We start from the raw sequence: 15,920 nt of genomic DNA on the forward strand, positions 1-15,920 counted from the left end.
AACATCATTATTATTACTGCGAATTCCCCCCTGAGGTAGAGCAAGTAAACGCCGTAGGCCACTGGAACGCAAATGACAACTGGATCCAGGGGAAGCAGAGAGACGCTCCATGGAGGGACCACCCCAACTTCAGGTGGACGGATCAGAATCAAAGCCAACAACTTCCATCCTCTACACAACAAATGCAACCCTCTGACGGGCAGCCCAACTGGCCTGCTCGAATCTAGGAGAGGCCAAACTCTGGAGGGAACAGAATGCAAGGAGGTCAGGCAGGATGGTCAAATGGACCTCAAGGGAATTGGTCAAGTGGAGACAGCCCAACTGGAGTATTGTTCCGAAAAAATGGACATCTAAACATTCATGGATACACCGATGCAGATTGGGCAGGGAACCCGGTGGATAGGCGTTCTACATGTGGTTACTTTACCTTTGTGGGTGGCAACTTGGTCACTTGGAGTAGTAAGAAATAAAAGGTAGTGGCTCTCTCAAGCGCAGAAGCCGAGTTCCGAGGCATTAAAAGTGGCCTGACTGAAATACTATGGCTAAGGAGGGTGATGAAGGAACTAAACATGGAGTCGCAGAAGACTTGCAAGCTGCTTTGCGATAATAAGGTAGCGATCAGCATCTCAGAAAATCCCGTACAGCATGATCGAACCAAACACGTTGAGATTGATCGACACTTCATAAAGGAGAATATTGAAGAGAAGATAGTTGAGATTCCATATGTGAAATCTGAAGATCAGCTAGCGGACATCCTAACCAAAGCCGTATTTGCAAAGAATTTTCAAGAAGTTTTGAGCAAGTTAAGCTTCAGAAATCTCGTCACTTAACTTGAGGGGGAGTGTTGGAGATCAAGAATAAAACCGAGAATATTCTGCAATCAATGAGATGACACAAAATCAGGAGAAGATTTGGAGGAAGAATTATCGGCATTTAATTAAGAAGATTATAGAGAATATCATACCTTCTATAGAGATTACTTAGCCTATGTATGATGTACCATTGTGAATAATATTATCAAAGTTTATACCTTTCTAAAGTGTTATGAGAATAGTTGGTGCTCATCTTGAATATACAACTAGTACTACTATTTATAGTACTATTTATTGTGTATATCACATCGATCTTTTGCTGAGGTGAGTGGATTTCCGGCCATGGAGTTCAGTAGCGGCGGCGGATCCAGCGGCGGGGGTTCCCACGACGCCTCCGAGAGGAGGAAGAAGCGCTACCATCGACACACCGCCCACCAAATTCAGAGTCTCGAATCGTGAGATATTCCCCTTTTTTTTATTCTCTCTCAAACTCCATCTCCACCATGCACTTGCATCACCACGATAACAGAATCATCAAGAATCGATTTTTATGAAATTAGTTTGTGAGTTGTTCGAAAATACTAAGGAAAAAAGACGACTTTTTTTCACTAAGTGAGAAAACATAAGAAACCATATCTTTGAAATGGGTATTTTAATGGTTCGACTATTCTTTCTAGTATGGAAAAAAGCATCAATAAACGATTTTCTTGAAATGGGTGTTTTAGTTGTTCGAGTATCCTACACACCAAAAGGCGATTTTCTTGAACTTAGTATTTGAATGATTGCTATGAAAAAAGCATCAAGATATGATTTTTATAACAAGAAACGATTTTTCTTGTATCGGCATTTTAATGTTATGAATATAATAAGGTTTGTGTGCTTGTGTTGTTTTGTTAGGATGTTCAAAGAGTGTGCTCATCCAGATGAGAAGATAAGAAATCAGCTAAGCAGACAATTAGGCCTTCATCCACGGCAGATCAAATTTTGGTTCCAAAATCGAAGAACCCAAATGAAGGTTTCATTGTTTCCTCAAAAAACCAATGCAACAATCTCAAAGTTTTGATGGAATGATGTATATATATGTCTCTTTTCCTCCTCAGGCACAACATGAAAGATCAGACAACTGCACACTAAGGGCAGACAACGACAGAATCCGCTGCGAAAACATTGCTATGAGAGATGCCCAGAGAAACATCATCTGCCCCTCCTGCGGCGGCCCTCCGGTCACTGAGGATTCCTACTTCGACGGGCAAAAACTCCGCATGGAAAACGCCCAGTTAAAAGAAGAGGTCTCTTCGTTTCCCAGTCTCACTCATGTTTGTATTCTCATCATAAAAAATGTAATCTTTTTCTTCAACTTTTCGCAGCTGGATAGAGTTTCTAGTATTGCGGCTAAGTACATAGGCCGCCCTATTTCCCAGCTGCCGCCTTTGCAGCCAGTTCATGTCTCCTCATTGGATTTGTCAATGGCTAGTTTTGGTGGGCATGGCATGCCTTGCCCTTCTCTCGATCTCCTCCCTGGGAGCTCGTTGAGCATCTCCGATGTGGACAAGTCCCACATGGCTCAGGTAGCTTCCGCAGCCATGAATGAGCTCATCAGTCTGTTGCAGGGCAATGAGATGCTGTGGATCAAGTCTGCAACCGACGGCAGAGAGCACCTCAATCTCGAGAGCTATGAGAGGGCGTTTCCGAGGCCTAATAGTCACTTAAAGAACCCTAGTGTTAGGACAGAAGCTTCGACAAGCTCAGGAGTTGTGAGCGTGGATGACTTGGCTTTGGTTGATGTGTTTGTTAATTCTGTAAGTTGGGTTTTCTGCTTTTCTTTTTTCTGTGTATATATATATTACTACTATTGATTTGTGTTACTATATATGTTTGTATTGAAGAGTAAATGGATGGAGTTGTTTCCTGCAATTGTGTCAAGGGTGAGGACTATTGAAGTGATATCATCTGGAATGCTAGGGAGCCACAGTGATTCATTACAACTGGTAATTAATGGTGGAGTATTTATTTATGTGATACATATGTTAAGTTTATACTAGCTAGTAATTGTATTTATTGTGGCAGATGTATGGAGAGGTGCAGGTGCTCTCACCATTAGTCCCAGCAAGGAAACTCTACTTCCTTCGGTTTGTTCAGCAGATTGAAGCTGGATCATGGGCTGTTGTTGATGTCTCTTATGATATCCCCAATCAAGAAAGCCAATTCTCCCTTCTGGATGCTTGATACAGAAAATGCCTGATGGCTACTCCAAGGTAGTATTTTGAATTTTCAAATACCTTATGTGTGTATGTAGAATGATGATGAAGTGTTGGTTGTTAGGTGACGTGGATCGAGCATTGGGAAGTGGAGGATAAATCGCCAGTCCACAGGCTATAGATACAGAGACCTTATCTATAATGGATTAGCCTTTGGGGCTGAGAGGTGGCTTTCAAATCTTCAGAGGATGTGGGAGAGAATTGCTTGCTTGAATACAAACCCTGAGCTTGGAGGTTTTTTTTACACTAAAATATATCCTAATCACTCAAACTCATGGGCATAGCCATAGGAATTGTGTAAGTGCATAATTGTTGTTTGTATTTTTGTAGTCATTCCATCAGCATTAGGAACAAGAAGCATGATGAAGCTTGCGCAGAGAATGGTGAACAACTTGTGTGCAAGCATCAATCCCTCCAGTGGCCAGCATTTGACAACCCTAATCGGGTCCAACGACCTTGAGGTCAGGGCCACGCTGCACAACAGCATGGACCCTGGCCAGGCCAACCGCAGCGCCGCAGCCACTGTATGGCTTCCCGTCTCCCATCACAACGTCTTCAACTTCTTCAGGGACGAGCGAACCCGTTCTCAGGTAATCCTTTAGTTCATGTTACTGAAAAAGGAAAAGCTATTTGTATGGTCATGTTAAGTTATTTTAGTAATCATCCCTTTATTTATTGTGTAGTGGGATGTGCTCTCAAATCAAAATCCAGTTCAAGAAGTTGCTCACATTGCCAATGGCTCACACCCAGGGAGCTGCATCTCTCTGCTCAGGGTAACTTTTGGCCTTACATTAATTTCCAATTAGTAGTATTATATAAATGTATACATATATGCATATTATAGTTTGAGGGTGGCTTTTTATTTACTAGTAGGAGTACTAGGTATAAGTGCAATTATATTTTTATTTTAATTAATCAATAGGAGTATTATCATCCAAAACAGGCCTTAACACAAGCCAAAACAATATGATGATACTCCAAGAGAGCTGTCTAGACTCATCTGGCTCATTAGTGGTGTACTGCCCCGTGGATCTTCCATCGATTAACATCGCGATGAATGGTGAGGACACCTCATTCATTCCCCTGCTGCCCTCGGGGTTCACGATCTCCCCCGACGGCAACAGCCAAATGGGAGGGGCCTCCACAAGCTCCAAATCATCCGGGTCCCTTGTGACAGTGGTCTTCCAAGATCCATTCGTAATTATGAGACCATGTGAAGATTTATTAATTAGTAGATACTTAAGTAGTTAATAATTTACCATGTATTTGTGGTCTCTCTTGTTGAAATTTTGGCAAAATATTTGCCATCCCACATCGGTGGGAGTAGATAGTTTGGGGGTGTGGCTTCCTATAAAAGGAGCTCACCCCCCATTTTGTAATCCATCCCAAATTTGTATTCTCTTCTCCGTCTATATATAAGCGGGCTCTGCAGAGGGTGCTCGGAGACGTAGGCAATTTGGCCGAACTCCGTTATCAAAGTTTCGGGTGTGTTCTTTCTTTATTATCTATTTTGTTCCGCATTTATTTCTGGGTTTATTTTCTGTAGTAGTATTGTATTCAATATTATTTGCGGGTTTGGTAGTAGTGTTTTGTACGGTTCTTTTGGGTATTTTTATATTGTGATAAAAACACCGACTGATAAATTCTATTAGGAATCTGACATTTAAGAGGGACAGTGTCCTCACCAGTCTTTCCAAAGAATTTATTTGGAGAAATAATTTTATCGAGTAGACCCCATTGGGTTAACTCTGAAATTACTGAATCGGTTCATTTCACTATTTGAGAGAAAATTACCCGGTTTTCTCAACAAGTGGTATCAGAGCCAAGGTTCGTCCTTGGTTCTATTTGTTTGTAATATTGAATACTTTATTTTGAGTCTGTAATGGCGGGTAATGATCAAGAAAACAAGGCTAGTTCTTCGTCATCGTGGTCGAGGTTTCCACTGTCAAATATGAAATTGACGGTGGAGATATTTGACGGTACTGGCCATTTTGGTATGTGGCAGGGGGAGGTTCTAGACTCTCTTTTCCAGCAGGGTCTTGACATTGCCATTGAAGAAAAGAAACCAGAAGATATAGATGATAAAGATTGGAGTACCATAAATCGGTTAGCTTGTGGAACAATTCGATCGTGTCTGTCCAGGGAGCAGAAGTATGCTGTCAAAAATGAGACTTCTGCACATAGATTGTGGAAGACACTGGAGGACAAATTTCTGAAGAAGAGTGGTCAGAATAAGCTCCTTATGAAGAAAAGGTTGTTCCGATTTGAATACCGACCAGGTACCACTATGAATGAACACATTACTTTGTTCAACCAATTAGTAGCAGACCTGCTAAATTTAGATGTGAAATTTGAGGATGAGGATCTGGCATTGATGTTGTTGTCGTCTCTACCTGATGAATTTGAACATCTGGAGACCACATTACTCCACGGTAAAGAGAATGTGTCTTTAGATACTGTATGTTTTGCTTTGTATAGTCATGAATTGCGAAAGACAGATAAAATGAAAGGCAAAGCAGTTACAGATGAAGCATTAGTGGCAAGAGGTCGTCAACAAGGCCGATCAAAGGAGAGAAGAGGAAGGTCCAAATCGAAAAGACAAGTTGCCAAAGATGAGTGTGCTTTCTGTTATGAGAAAGGACATTGGAAGAAAGACTGCCCAAAGTTGAAGAAGAAAGAAAAGGCTTCGCAAGATGCAAATGTTGCTGAATGCAAAAATGATGCGGAGTCAGATTGTTCTTTGACGGTTTCGCCTTCAACATCGCATCCAGACGAGTGGATATTGGATTCAGGTTGCACCTATCATATGTGTCCCATCAGGGAGTGGTTCTTTGATTTCGAAGAACTCAATGGCGGACTTGTTTACATGGGGAATGACAGTCCATGTAAGACAGTCGGGATAGGCTCAATCAAGCTACGGAATCAGGATGGATCCACCAGAATTTTGAAGGATGTGCGGTACGTGCCCCAGTTGAAGAAGAATCTCATCTCATTGGGGGCCTTAGAATCTAAAGGCCTAGTTGTGATGATGCGAGATGGAATTCTTAAAGCAACTTCAGGAGCATTAGTGATGCTGAAAGGTGTAAGGAAGAACAATTTGTATTACTATCAAGGTAGTACAGTTGTTGGGACAGTAGCAACTGCAACTTCGAGTAACAAGAAGGATGCAGAGGCGACGAAGCTTTGGCATATGCGATTGGGACATGCTGGTGAGAGATCATTGCAAATTCTCGCCAAGCAAGGATTATTGAAAGGTACGAAGTCTTGCAAATTAGAGTTTTGCGAGCATTGTATTCTGGGAAAACAGCGAAGAGTGAAATTTGGCACTGCAATCCATAATACGAAGGGAAATCTGGATTACGTGCACTCAGATGTGTGGGGACCTGCCAAGACTCCGTCGCTTGGAGGTAGACACTATTTTGTCACTTTTGTTGATGATTTTTCCAGGAGAGTTTGGGTGTACACTATGAAGAGCAAAAATGAAGTCCTTGGGATTTTTCTGAAATGGAAAGCTCAAGTTGAAAATCAGATGGGGAGGAAGATCAAGGTTCTTCGATCAGACAACGGTGGAGAATACAAGAGTGATCCTTTCCAAGATATATGCCAGGAGTGTGGCATAGTTCGGCACTTCACAGTGAGAAATACACCACAGCAGAATGGAGTGTCAGAGCGTATGAATCGAACACTAGTGGAGAAAGTTCGTTGTATGCTGTCTAATGCTGGGCTAGACAGGACATTTTGGGCTGAGGCCATCACATACGCTCAACACATTGTCAATCGTTTGCCATGTTCTGCCATTGATGGCAAGACTCCTTTAGAGGTATGGTCCGGTAAACCTGCAACTGATTATGATTCTTTGCATATTTTTGGTTCTATTGCATATTATCATGTGACTGAATCAAAGTTGGATCCACGTGCAAAGAAGGCTTTGTTTATGGGTTTCAGTGCTGGTGTTAAAGGATATCGGTTATGGTGTTTGGAGTCTAAGAAGACGATTGTAAGTAGGGATGTTACCTTTGATGAATCTTCCATGTTGAATAAGGTAAATCCAAATAGTAGTGATACTTTGCAGCAGGTGGAGTATACACCGAAGCAGGTGGAGTTCGAAGAAGCAGTTGTGATCCCAACTACGAACACCACAAATGACTCTCCTATGGAAGAAGAAGAGTCAGATGATGAAGAGGTTCCACCCCAAGAACCTTCGCAGCAATCAGAGCCAATTGCAGTCAGGCGAACGAGGCGGGAAAATAAGAAACCTGCTCGATTTGCGGATATGGTAGCATATGCGCTTCCAGCTGTTGATGATGTTCCATGTATCTTTTCGAAAGCTATTGAAAGTTCAGAAAGCGATGGTTGGAAAGGTGCTTTGGAAGAAGAGATGCAATCTCTTCATAAGAACAAGACGTGGAAGCTGATGCCATTGCCGAAAGGCAAGAAGGCAATTGGATGTAAATGGGTTTTTGCAAAGAAAGAGGGATTTCCTGACAAAGATGATGTTCGCTACAAAGCAAGATTGGTAGCTAAAGGCTACGCCCAGAAGGAGGGAATTGATTACAATGAGGTATTTTCTCCTGTTGTTAAACATTCCTCAATTAGAATTTTGTTGGCTTTGGTAGCGCAGTTGAATTTGGAGCTAGCTCAACTTGATGTGAAGACCGCGTTTTTACACGGTGATCTGAAGGAGGAAATCTATATGACCCAACCGGAAGGATTCAAGGTTGCTGGTAAAGAAAATTGGGTTTGCAAGTTGAACAAATCGTTGTACGGATTGAAGCAGTCTTCAAGACAGTGGTACAAACGGTTTGACTAGTTCATGAAGGATCAGATGTACACAAGAAGCAAATACGACCACTGTGTGTATTTGCGCAGACTTCAAGATGGTTCCTACATCTACCTACTCTTATACGTTGATGATATGCTGATAGCATCAAAGAGCCAAGTTGAAATTGACAGATTGAAGGCTCAGTTGAGTAAAGAGTTCGAGATGAAGGATTTGGGGGAAGCCAAGAAGATTCTCGGCATGGAGATAACAAGAGATAGAGAAGGAGACAAGCTTTGGCTGACACAGAAGCAGTATTTGACCAAAGTACTACAGCGTTTTGGTATAAATGATGATTCCAAACCTGTAAGTACCCCACTTGCTCCTCATTTGAAACTTAGTTCTCAGTTATCTCCAAATACGGAAGACGAGCGAGAATATATGGCGAAAGTTCCCTATGCTAACGCAGTTGGAAGCTTGATGTATGCAATGGTGTGTACAAGACCAGACATTTCACAGGCCGTTGGTATTGTAAGCAGATACATGCATGATCCAGGAAAGGGTCATTGGCAAGCAGTGAAATGGATTCTGCGGTATATTAAAGATACTGTAGATATTGGTTTGTTGTTTGAGCAGGATAAATCACTTGGTCATTTTGCAGTTGGATATTGTGATTCCGACTATGCTGGTGATTTGGATAAGCGAAGATCTACTACTGGCTATATGTTCACTTTAGCGAATGCGCTAGTTAGTTGGAAGTCTACCTTGCAGTCAACGGTAGCTTTGTCTACGACAGAGGCAGAGTACATGGCCATTACTGAAGCTGTGAAGGAGGCAATTTGGCTTCATGGGTTGCTGAAAGAATTAGGTGTTGGTCAGAAACAACTTGAAGTATATTCTGACAGCCAGAGTACTATTCATTTAGCAAAGAATCAAGTCTTTCATGCAAGGACGAAACACATTGATGTTCGCTATCATTTTGTGCGGGAAATTCTCGAAGAAGAGGAAATTGTCATCAGAAAGGTTCCAACTTTGGAGAATCCTGCAGATATGTTGACCAAGGTGGTGACGAGAGCCAAGTTTGAACATTGTTTGAACTTGGTTAATATTCTGCGATTTGGAGCTGGCGCTTGACTGCGCCAATATGAAAGCACCACGAGTCGTTTGTTTGGATGGAGAAGATTTGTGTTCGGTGGGATTTGATATTTTGTCAAGGTGGAGATTTGTTGAAATTTTGGCAAAATATTTGCCATCCCACATCGGTGGGAGTAGATAGTTTGGGGGTGTGGCTTCCTATAAAAGGAGCTCACCCCCCATTTTGTAATCCATCCCAAATTTGTATTCTCTTCTCCGTCTATATATAAGCGGGCTCTGCAGAGGGTGCTCGGAGACGTAGGCAATTTGGCCGAACTCCGTTATCAAAGTTTCGGGTGTGTTCTTTCTTTATTACCTATTTTGTTCCGCATTTATTTCTGGATTTATTTTCTGTAGTAGTATTGTATTCAATATTATTTGCGGGTTTGGTAGTAGTGTTTTGTACGGTTCTTTTGGGTGTTTTTATATTGTGATAAAAACACCGACTGATAAATTCTATTAGGAATCTGGCATTTAAGAGGGACAGTGTCCTCACCAGTCTTTCCAAAGAATTTATTTGGAGAAGTAATTTTATCGAGTAGACCCCATTGGGTTAACTCTGAAATTACTGAATCGGTTCATTTCACTATTTGAGAGAAAATTACCCGGTTTTCTCAACATCTCTCTCTGCCTGTTTAATTAGCTAGTAAAGCATGAAGCTATATGAAAAGTTTGATGATCCAGCGGTTTGAGCAGCTGGAGCATGTCATGATATCTTGCTTTAAAAAAAATACTCCTATGTCACTAACAAACAAAAAAGAAACGCTTCTTAGAATCTGCAAAAGCGATAACTGACTCAAATTATTTATACTATTATAAATCGCCAACTATAAATAATAGTCTTGTTATCATTTTTTTTAAAAAAATATTTCACTCATATTTGGATCACTTGAATATTCTATAGGCTCTTCTACTATAGTATATGGGAGAGAGAGGTCTTTAACTTTACCATCAATATTTTTATAGTAAAAAGGAAGTAATGGTCTTAAAACTTACACTATAACATATAATAATATGTATAAAAAGCAGTAGCATATAATATTCATAATATTGAAAAAATAGATGAATATAAAAAAGTGACTAAAGAAATATCGTAAATAAAGTATACACTATAATATTAAGAAGAAGATCACAAAAATATTAAACTAAAAATGGTGCGTGGAAACTTGGAATATGATAGAATACTTATTATCGGACCTTCTATATAATGTGAAGATGTATAAATAAGATTTACTATACTAATTAATTAGACACTTAGAAATTTGGGCTTTCATTCCAATCACTAATCCCTAATGACCCAAGCCCAACATAAAATATAACTAATAGCCCAGTAAGACTATTTTCTTCCCCAAATCAAATTTCTCGCACGCACAGTTACAGAACGAAGATGTCGGCCAGGGCGGGGAGGATACTGGGTCCGGAACCAGCCAAGCCCCTGCTGGAGCGGTGGCTTGGCCAGTGCTATCTCCGTCCCTGATAATCAGGTTCCATCCCACCGATGAAGAGCTCGTCAATTACTACCGCAAAAGGAAAATTCAAGGCCGTGAAATCATACCCGAGGTGGAACTTTACAGGGGAACTTGTTGGTTGGTAAAACCAACTGTGCCTCCTTACTTAGTACTCTCTCCGTCCCGCAATAAGAGTCTTATGTGGTTATGCATGGGTTTTAAAAAATGTAAAGAAAAGTGGATTGAATAAGTTAGTGGAATATGAGTTCCACTTATATATATTACTCCAGTTTTATAATAAAATGTGAGTGAAATAAGTTGATGCAATGTGGGGCCTACTTACCATTTATGGTAAAAGTGAAATATGATTCCGTTAGTATGCCTTGAATCTGTATGATTTGCCGCTAGCCAAACGGGGGTCTCGGTATTTCTGTTTTAGGCCTTAATTGTGTTATTGTGCCTAGCCCGTTGTCTGTGTGCGTATTTATATAGAAGTAGGGCACATAACTCTGTAATCTGAAAACACTCTGATTACAATCTGTTCTCCATTTCCTGCCCGTAGACGTAGCAAACACAACGTTGGTGAACCGCGTAAATTCTGTGTCTCTTTATGTTATGTATGTCTCGATTACACAATTGTTCTATTCTGTCACAATAGACTCTTATTAAGGGACGAACGGAAATGGCAAAAAAAGGGCTCTTATTCAGGGATGGTGGGAGCAATAGCAATTGTATTTTAATTATAATTGGTGTGCATCATCGGAGTTAATGCAGACAAGTCTCTGTTGCCTAGTCGGGACCCGGAGTGGTACTTCTTCGGCCCTAGGGACCGTAAGTACCCTAATGAGTTTAGGACCGAAGGGTGTCGAGCCGTGGGGATGAAGAAAACGCTGGTTTACTATAGGGGAAGGGCCCTACAAGGGATCAGGGCTCATTGGGTCATGCATGGGTATCGAACTCCATCATAAGGATCTTCGTAGGTTATATTTTGATTTTGAGGTATATATAGGGGAGCGTTATTCTCCTATTCATCCCTTAGATCCTTTATTCTTCTTAATATGAGCCGTTAGATCTCATTCATCAACGGTCTAGATGATCTGCATTATTACACTATAATGGTGCATTATTAGTCAGTGTGTATTATTCAACTGAAAATCTGCATTATTACACTATAATGGTGCATTATTAGTCGGTGTGCATTATTCAATGGAAAATCTGCATTATTAAATGACACGTGGCACCAATCTAACCGTCGGGTGACGAAATCGTGGAGCTGAGATTAAAAAGAACAATAGAACAAAAGATACAAAAAGGAAATGAATACATCCCTATATATATCATTCTAATAATGTACACCGACCAATAATGCAAATATTTCGTCAAATAATGCGGATCATCGCAACCATCCAATTCAAGGATCCAAGGGTTGTGATCTGATTGAAGCTTGGACTGAAAAGCTGCAAAGGACCTTAACACACTCATATATATATATATATATATATATATATATATATATATATATATATATAGAGAGAGAGAGAGTCCTATTATTTACATTTCCACTCTTAAAGACCGAACTAGAGACCAAATTAGGGCCCTTAGATCTAGATTTGAATGGATGAGATTAAACCATGTCTCATGAATTTCGCTACTTCATTATGTAAGCAATATACTTCAAATCATGGGTATTTCGGTCAAATTACATCTAGGCTAAAAAAAATTCCATGCTGCTTCTCCTCATTCACGCCGCTCATCTTCTTTCTCATCTCTCTCGTTCTCTTCTTCTCCAAATCGAAGAATACTTCTCCAAATCAAAGAATTTTTCTACAAATCGATGAATTTTCTTCCACAAAGCGACGAATCTTCTTCTTCAAAGCGACGCTCATCTTCTTCTCCAAATCAACTCTCACTTCTACTGCAAATTGACGCTCAAACGCTGCTTCTCTGCCAAAATCGACGACTCCACAACTTCCTCTTCTACAATCGACGACATCTCAAGCTGATTCAAGTCGATTAACCACAGATTCAAAATGGCTGACACACGAAAGTCGTCGATCGATAGTCGTTGATTAACCACGGATTCAACATCTATATCCGTCGATCTCAGCATCTCTATCTCTCTATCAGCCGACGTCCACATCTCCAAGCGATTTGAAATAGTTGACACCAGAAATTCATCAATGGAAGGTGAAGGTTTATATTATATTTTTTTCTGAACTTCCTATTTTGAAGTCTATGGCTAAAATTGCTTCGATTTACTGTTTCAGATGGACGCTGATTGCGTTCCGGCAAAACGTTATGCCTCATGTAATACACTGTATTGAAGTTTTATATTTTTCAAAATTCTACTTTACTTCATACTTTCTTACTTTGGTTTCTGATTTTTGCGTAATTAGTTCATCAATCAGTGGGTAACAAGTTCAATTAGGGGTGAAATATAATTGTTTGCTGGTGGCTAATTCGCAACATCATTAGTATTACTTCAAGTCTGATTTATGTCTTCATCATGTTTCCTGTTACTTCATTTTTCAGATTTTTCATAGTACTTCATTCGTACACTTTATTACTTCATTCATGATGCATGTTACCTCATTCGTACACTATATTACTTCAATCATGTTTCTTGTTACTTCATTTTTCAGATTGTTCATAGTACTTCATTCTTATACTTTATTACTTCATTCATGTTGCTTGTTACTTCATTCAATAGGTGTTCTTCCCCATATGTGCAAATCAACATTATTATGTTGTTTGTTTTTGCTTCAAGAGAAACGCTATTGTTGTAATAGACAATTCTGCAAACGGGGATGACAATGACCTCACAATAAATTATGGTCACATTCCAGAAACATTGGTTCGTATTCTTCTCTTATGATTGAATTTTATAGCACATACATATGAATACACACAACTATAAATGACATGTATATGTTTTGTACATACAGAGATCATACTTTTGTCACTTCCTCGCCAAGAATAGTCTCCACGCATACTGTAAGATCGTGTCCAACTTCAAAATGCAGAGATTGAATATGCCATGGAGGACAGTTGATAACGTTGAAGACTGTGGAGTATTTCTGATGCCGCATATGGAAACGTACAAGGGTGAGCGTGAAGGTTGCTGGAACTGTGGCTTGAAGAATCAAGTTCGGGGGTGCTGCAGAGCTTGAGGGCCAAATATTGTTCGGCGCTGATGTTAGCCCAAAACAGCCATGAGAGCTTTAACAACAAAAATGTTACAGCGGCGTATTACGAAGAGGAAAGCAAACACATTGAAATTGATGTTGAGAAAATGATTGCAGCGTATATAAAGAAGAAATGATGATTTTAGTAGATCAAGTTTTGTATTCGACATACATCTGTTATGAGCCATTTTGAAATAAAGTACCACGCTTTCTAATGTTGTTCATTATTAGTCTATAATACTGCATTGGGTAACAGATTTAGTTCATTTCAGAAATCTTAGTTCATTTCAAAGATCTATTGAGAAATGGAAAATATAAAGTAAGATTAATAATCTACTCCTACTATATATTTTGTCTATTCTCTTTAAGATTAATAAGACATTATAAAAACAATTCAGTCTATTCTCTTTAAGCTTGCAAAAAGTCTAAACAAATTCAAATTCAAAATGTAAATGAAGTAAGACACTACATGATTGGAGTACAGAAGTAAGGGAATGAAGAACATAATTATCCGAATGAAGTAAATTTGGAACAGAACTACTTGAACTATATAGAACAACCAGCCTCAACATCGGATTTTCCTCTTTAAATATTGTTCAGTAATAGCCTGTAATACTGCATTGGGTACCATATTTAGTTCATTTCAGAGATCTTAGTTCATTTTTGAGATCTATTGATTATTGATAAGTGAATGACAAATGGAAAATATATCAAAGTAAGACTAAGAAAAACATTATAATAAAGAAAAATTAAGTCATTATAAAAACACTTCAGTCTATTCTCTTTAAGCTTGCAAAAAGTTTTAACAAATTCAAATTCAAAATGTAAATGAAGTAAGAAACTACAGGACTGAAGTACAGAAGTAAGGGAATGAAGAACAGAAATATCCGAATGAAGTAATAAAACAACCAGCTTCAATATCATCATCAAACCCACAATGCACAGCCTTGACAAATTTAGACTTCAACCAACGTCTTCCATGTAACTCATTAGGGATTAATTTCATTTTTTTGTTTCTCAAGACCCAAAAGATGTGACTGCATACAAGCCCAATCCTCCCAAACATCTTACAACTACATGCATATGAATCAAAAGATGTGGAGTATGACACAGTCCAGTTCTTCGAGAACTTGTCGTTGAATACATAAATCTCAACACAATAAAGTTCACGTTACTTCATTCGACCTGCGGATTACTTCATTCAGCCAAACTGTTACTTCATTATACATCTGTTTATACTACATGCATGAAAAACTCGAAAAAATATCCATCAACATCGGAATTCTCCATGAGATTCTGAAGGTAAGCTTAAGGAGTAATCGGAATTCTGATCTCACGAAGTAATCGAAATTCTTCACGTCCGGCTTCGTTGTGTAGATATCTCCAACTTTTTATTCAAAGATGAATCACGATTAGAAGATGATTGCAACACGATTTGAGGAAGATTGAGATAAGAAGATAGATATTAACAAGAGAAAAGATCGGCAGATCACATCGACGATTTGCTGTGTATGCCTCGTTCCGCGTGTAGTCGGAGAGCTTCTCCATCTCCACCAGATTGGAGATCCACTCCGCTGTGTGGTGCTTCTTCCTCAACTCCAATGCAGTGGGTTGGGGGAGGCCGCACGGTAGGTAGTTGGAGCCGGCCAGCCGGGGACCGGTGAGAGAGAAACGTAGAGAGAGAGAGAGAAGTGGATTGGATTTGGGAATGGAGGAAGAAGTGTATTCACGTAACTGCATCATTTTTGGTTTTCCAAATCTACCCTTGTGTCAATTTAATTAAATAAAAAAATAAGATAATGTGTAATTATTAATAACCATTAGATGTGATTAATGGATGGATGAGATTTGGTCTCTAGTTCGGTCTTTAAAATTGGTTCGACATTGATCACAACTCTATATATATATAGAGGTTTGTGATCAAATGCTAACTTTTTATAGTAATAACTAATAACTAAATATCAATATTGTATGTTAAAAATATCAACACAAAGATATACATTTGTCAATCTTTCTTGTGTTGATAAATTATGTCTTTGTATTGATATTAAAATTTACATGTTGTATTGATATAATTATGTCTTTGTGTTGATAATTTTAACGCATAGCATTGATAGTTATTAGTTATTATTGTAAATAGTTAGCACTCTAGTCCAACCCTATATATATAGTCGTGATCATATGATAACCCCTAAATATCGTAATAACCCTATAACTAAATCTGGACCACACATATTTCTAATCATGCGGTTGAGATTCAAACTTAGATTTACTTCATAAAAAAAAGGCGGAGGGGTAAATATGTCATTTCCCTCATTTAATTT

At 39.2% G+C, this 15,920-nt stretch overlaps 1 long non-coding RNA gene and 1 pseudogene across 1 annotated transcript; both read left to right on the plus strand.

The window, feature by feature from the left end:
- Window positions 1–1,071: 1,071 nt before the first annotated feature.
- On the plus strand, window positions 1,072–4,548 carry LOC121783685 (annotated as a pseudogene).
- An 8,441-nt stretch (window positions 4,549–12,989) lies between these two features.
- On the plus strand, window positions 12,990–13,795 carry LOC121784561. The gene is made up of 2 exons (XR_006046729.1): window positions 12,990–13,265; window positions 13,357–13,795. It is a non-coding gene; the product is annotated as an uncharacterized LOC121784561 (long non-coding RNA).
- The last annotated feature ends 2,125 nt before the right edge of the window (window positions 13,796–15,920 follow it).

The sequence above is a fragment of the Salvia splendens genome, chromosome 21, assembly GCF_004379255.2.
Source record: "Salvia splendens isolate huo1 chromosome 21, SspV2, whole genome shotgun sequence".
NCBI classification, from domain to species: domain Eukaryota; kingdom Viridiplantae; phylum Streptophyta; class Magnoliopsida; order Lamiales; family Lamiaceae; genus Salvia; species Salvia splendens.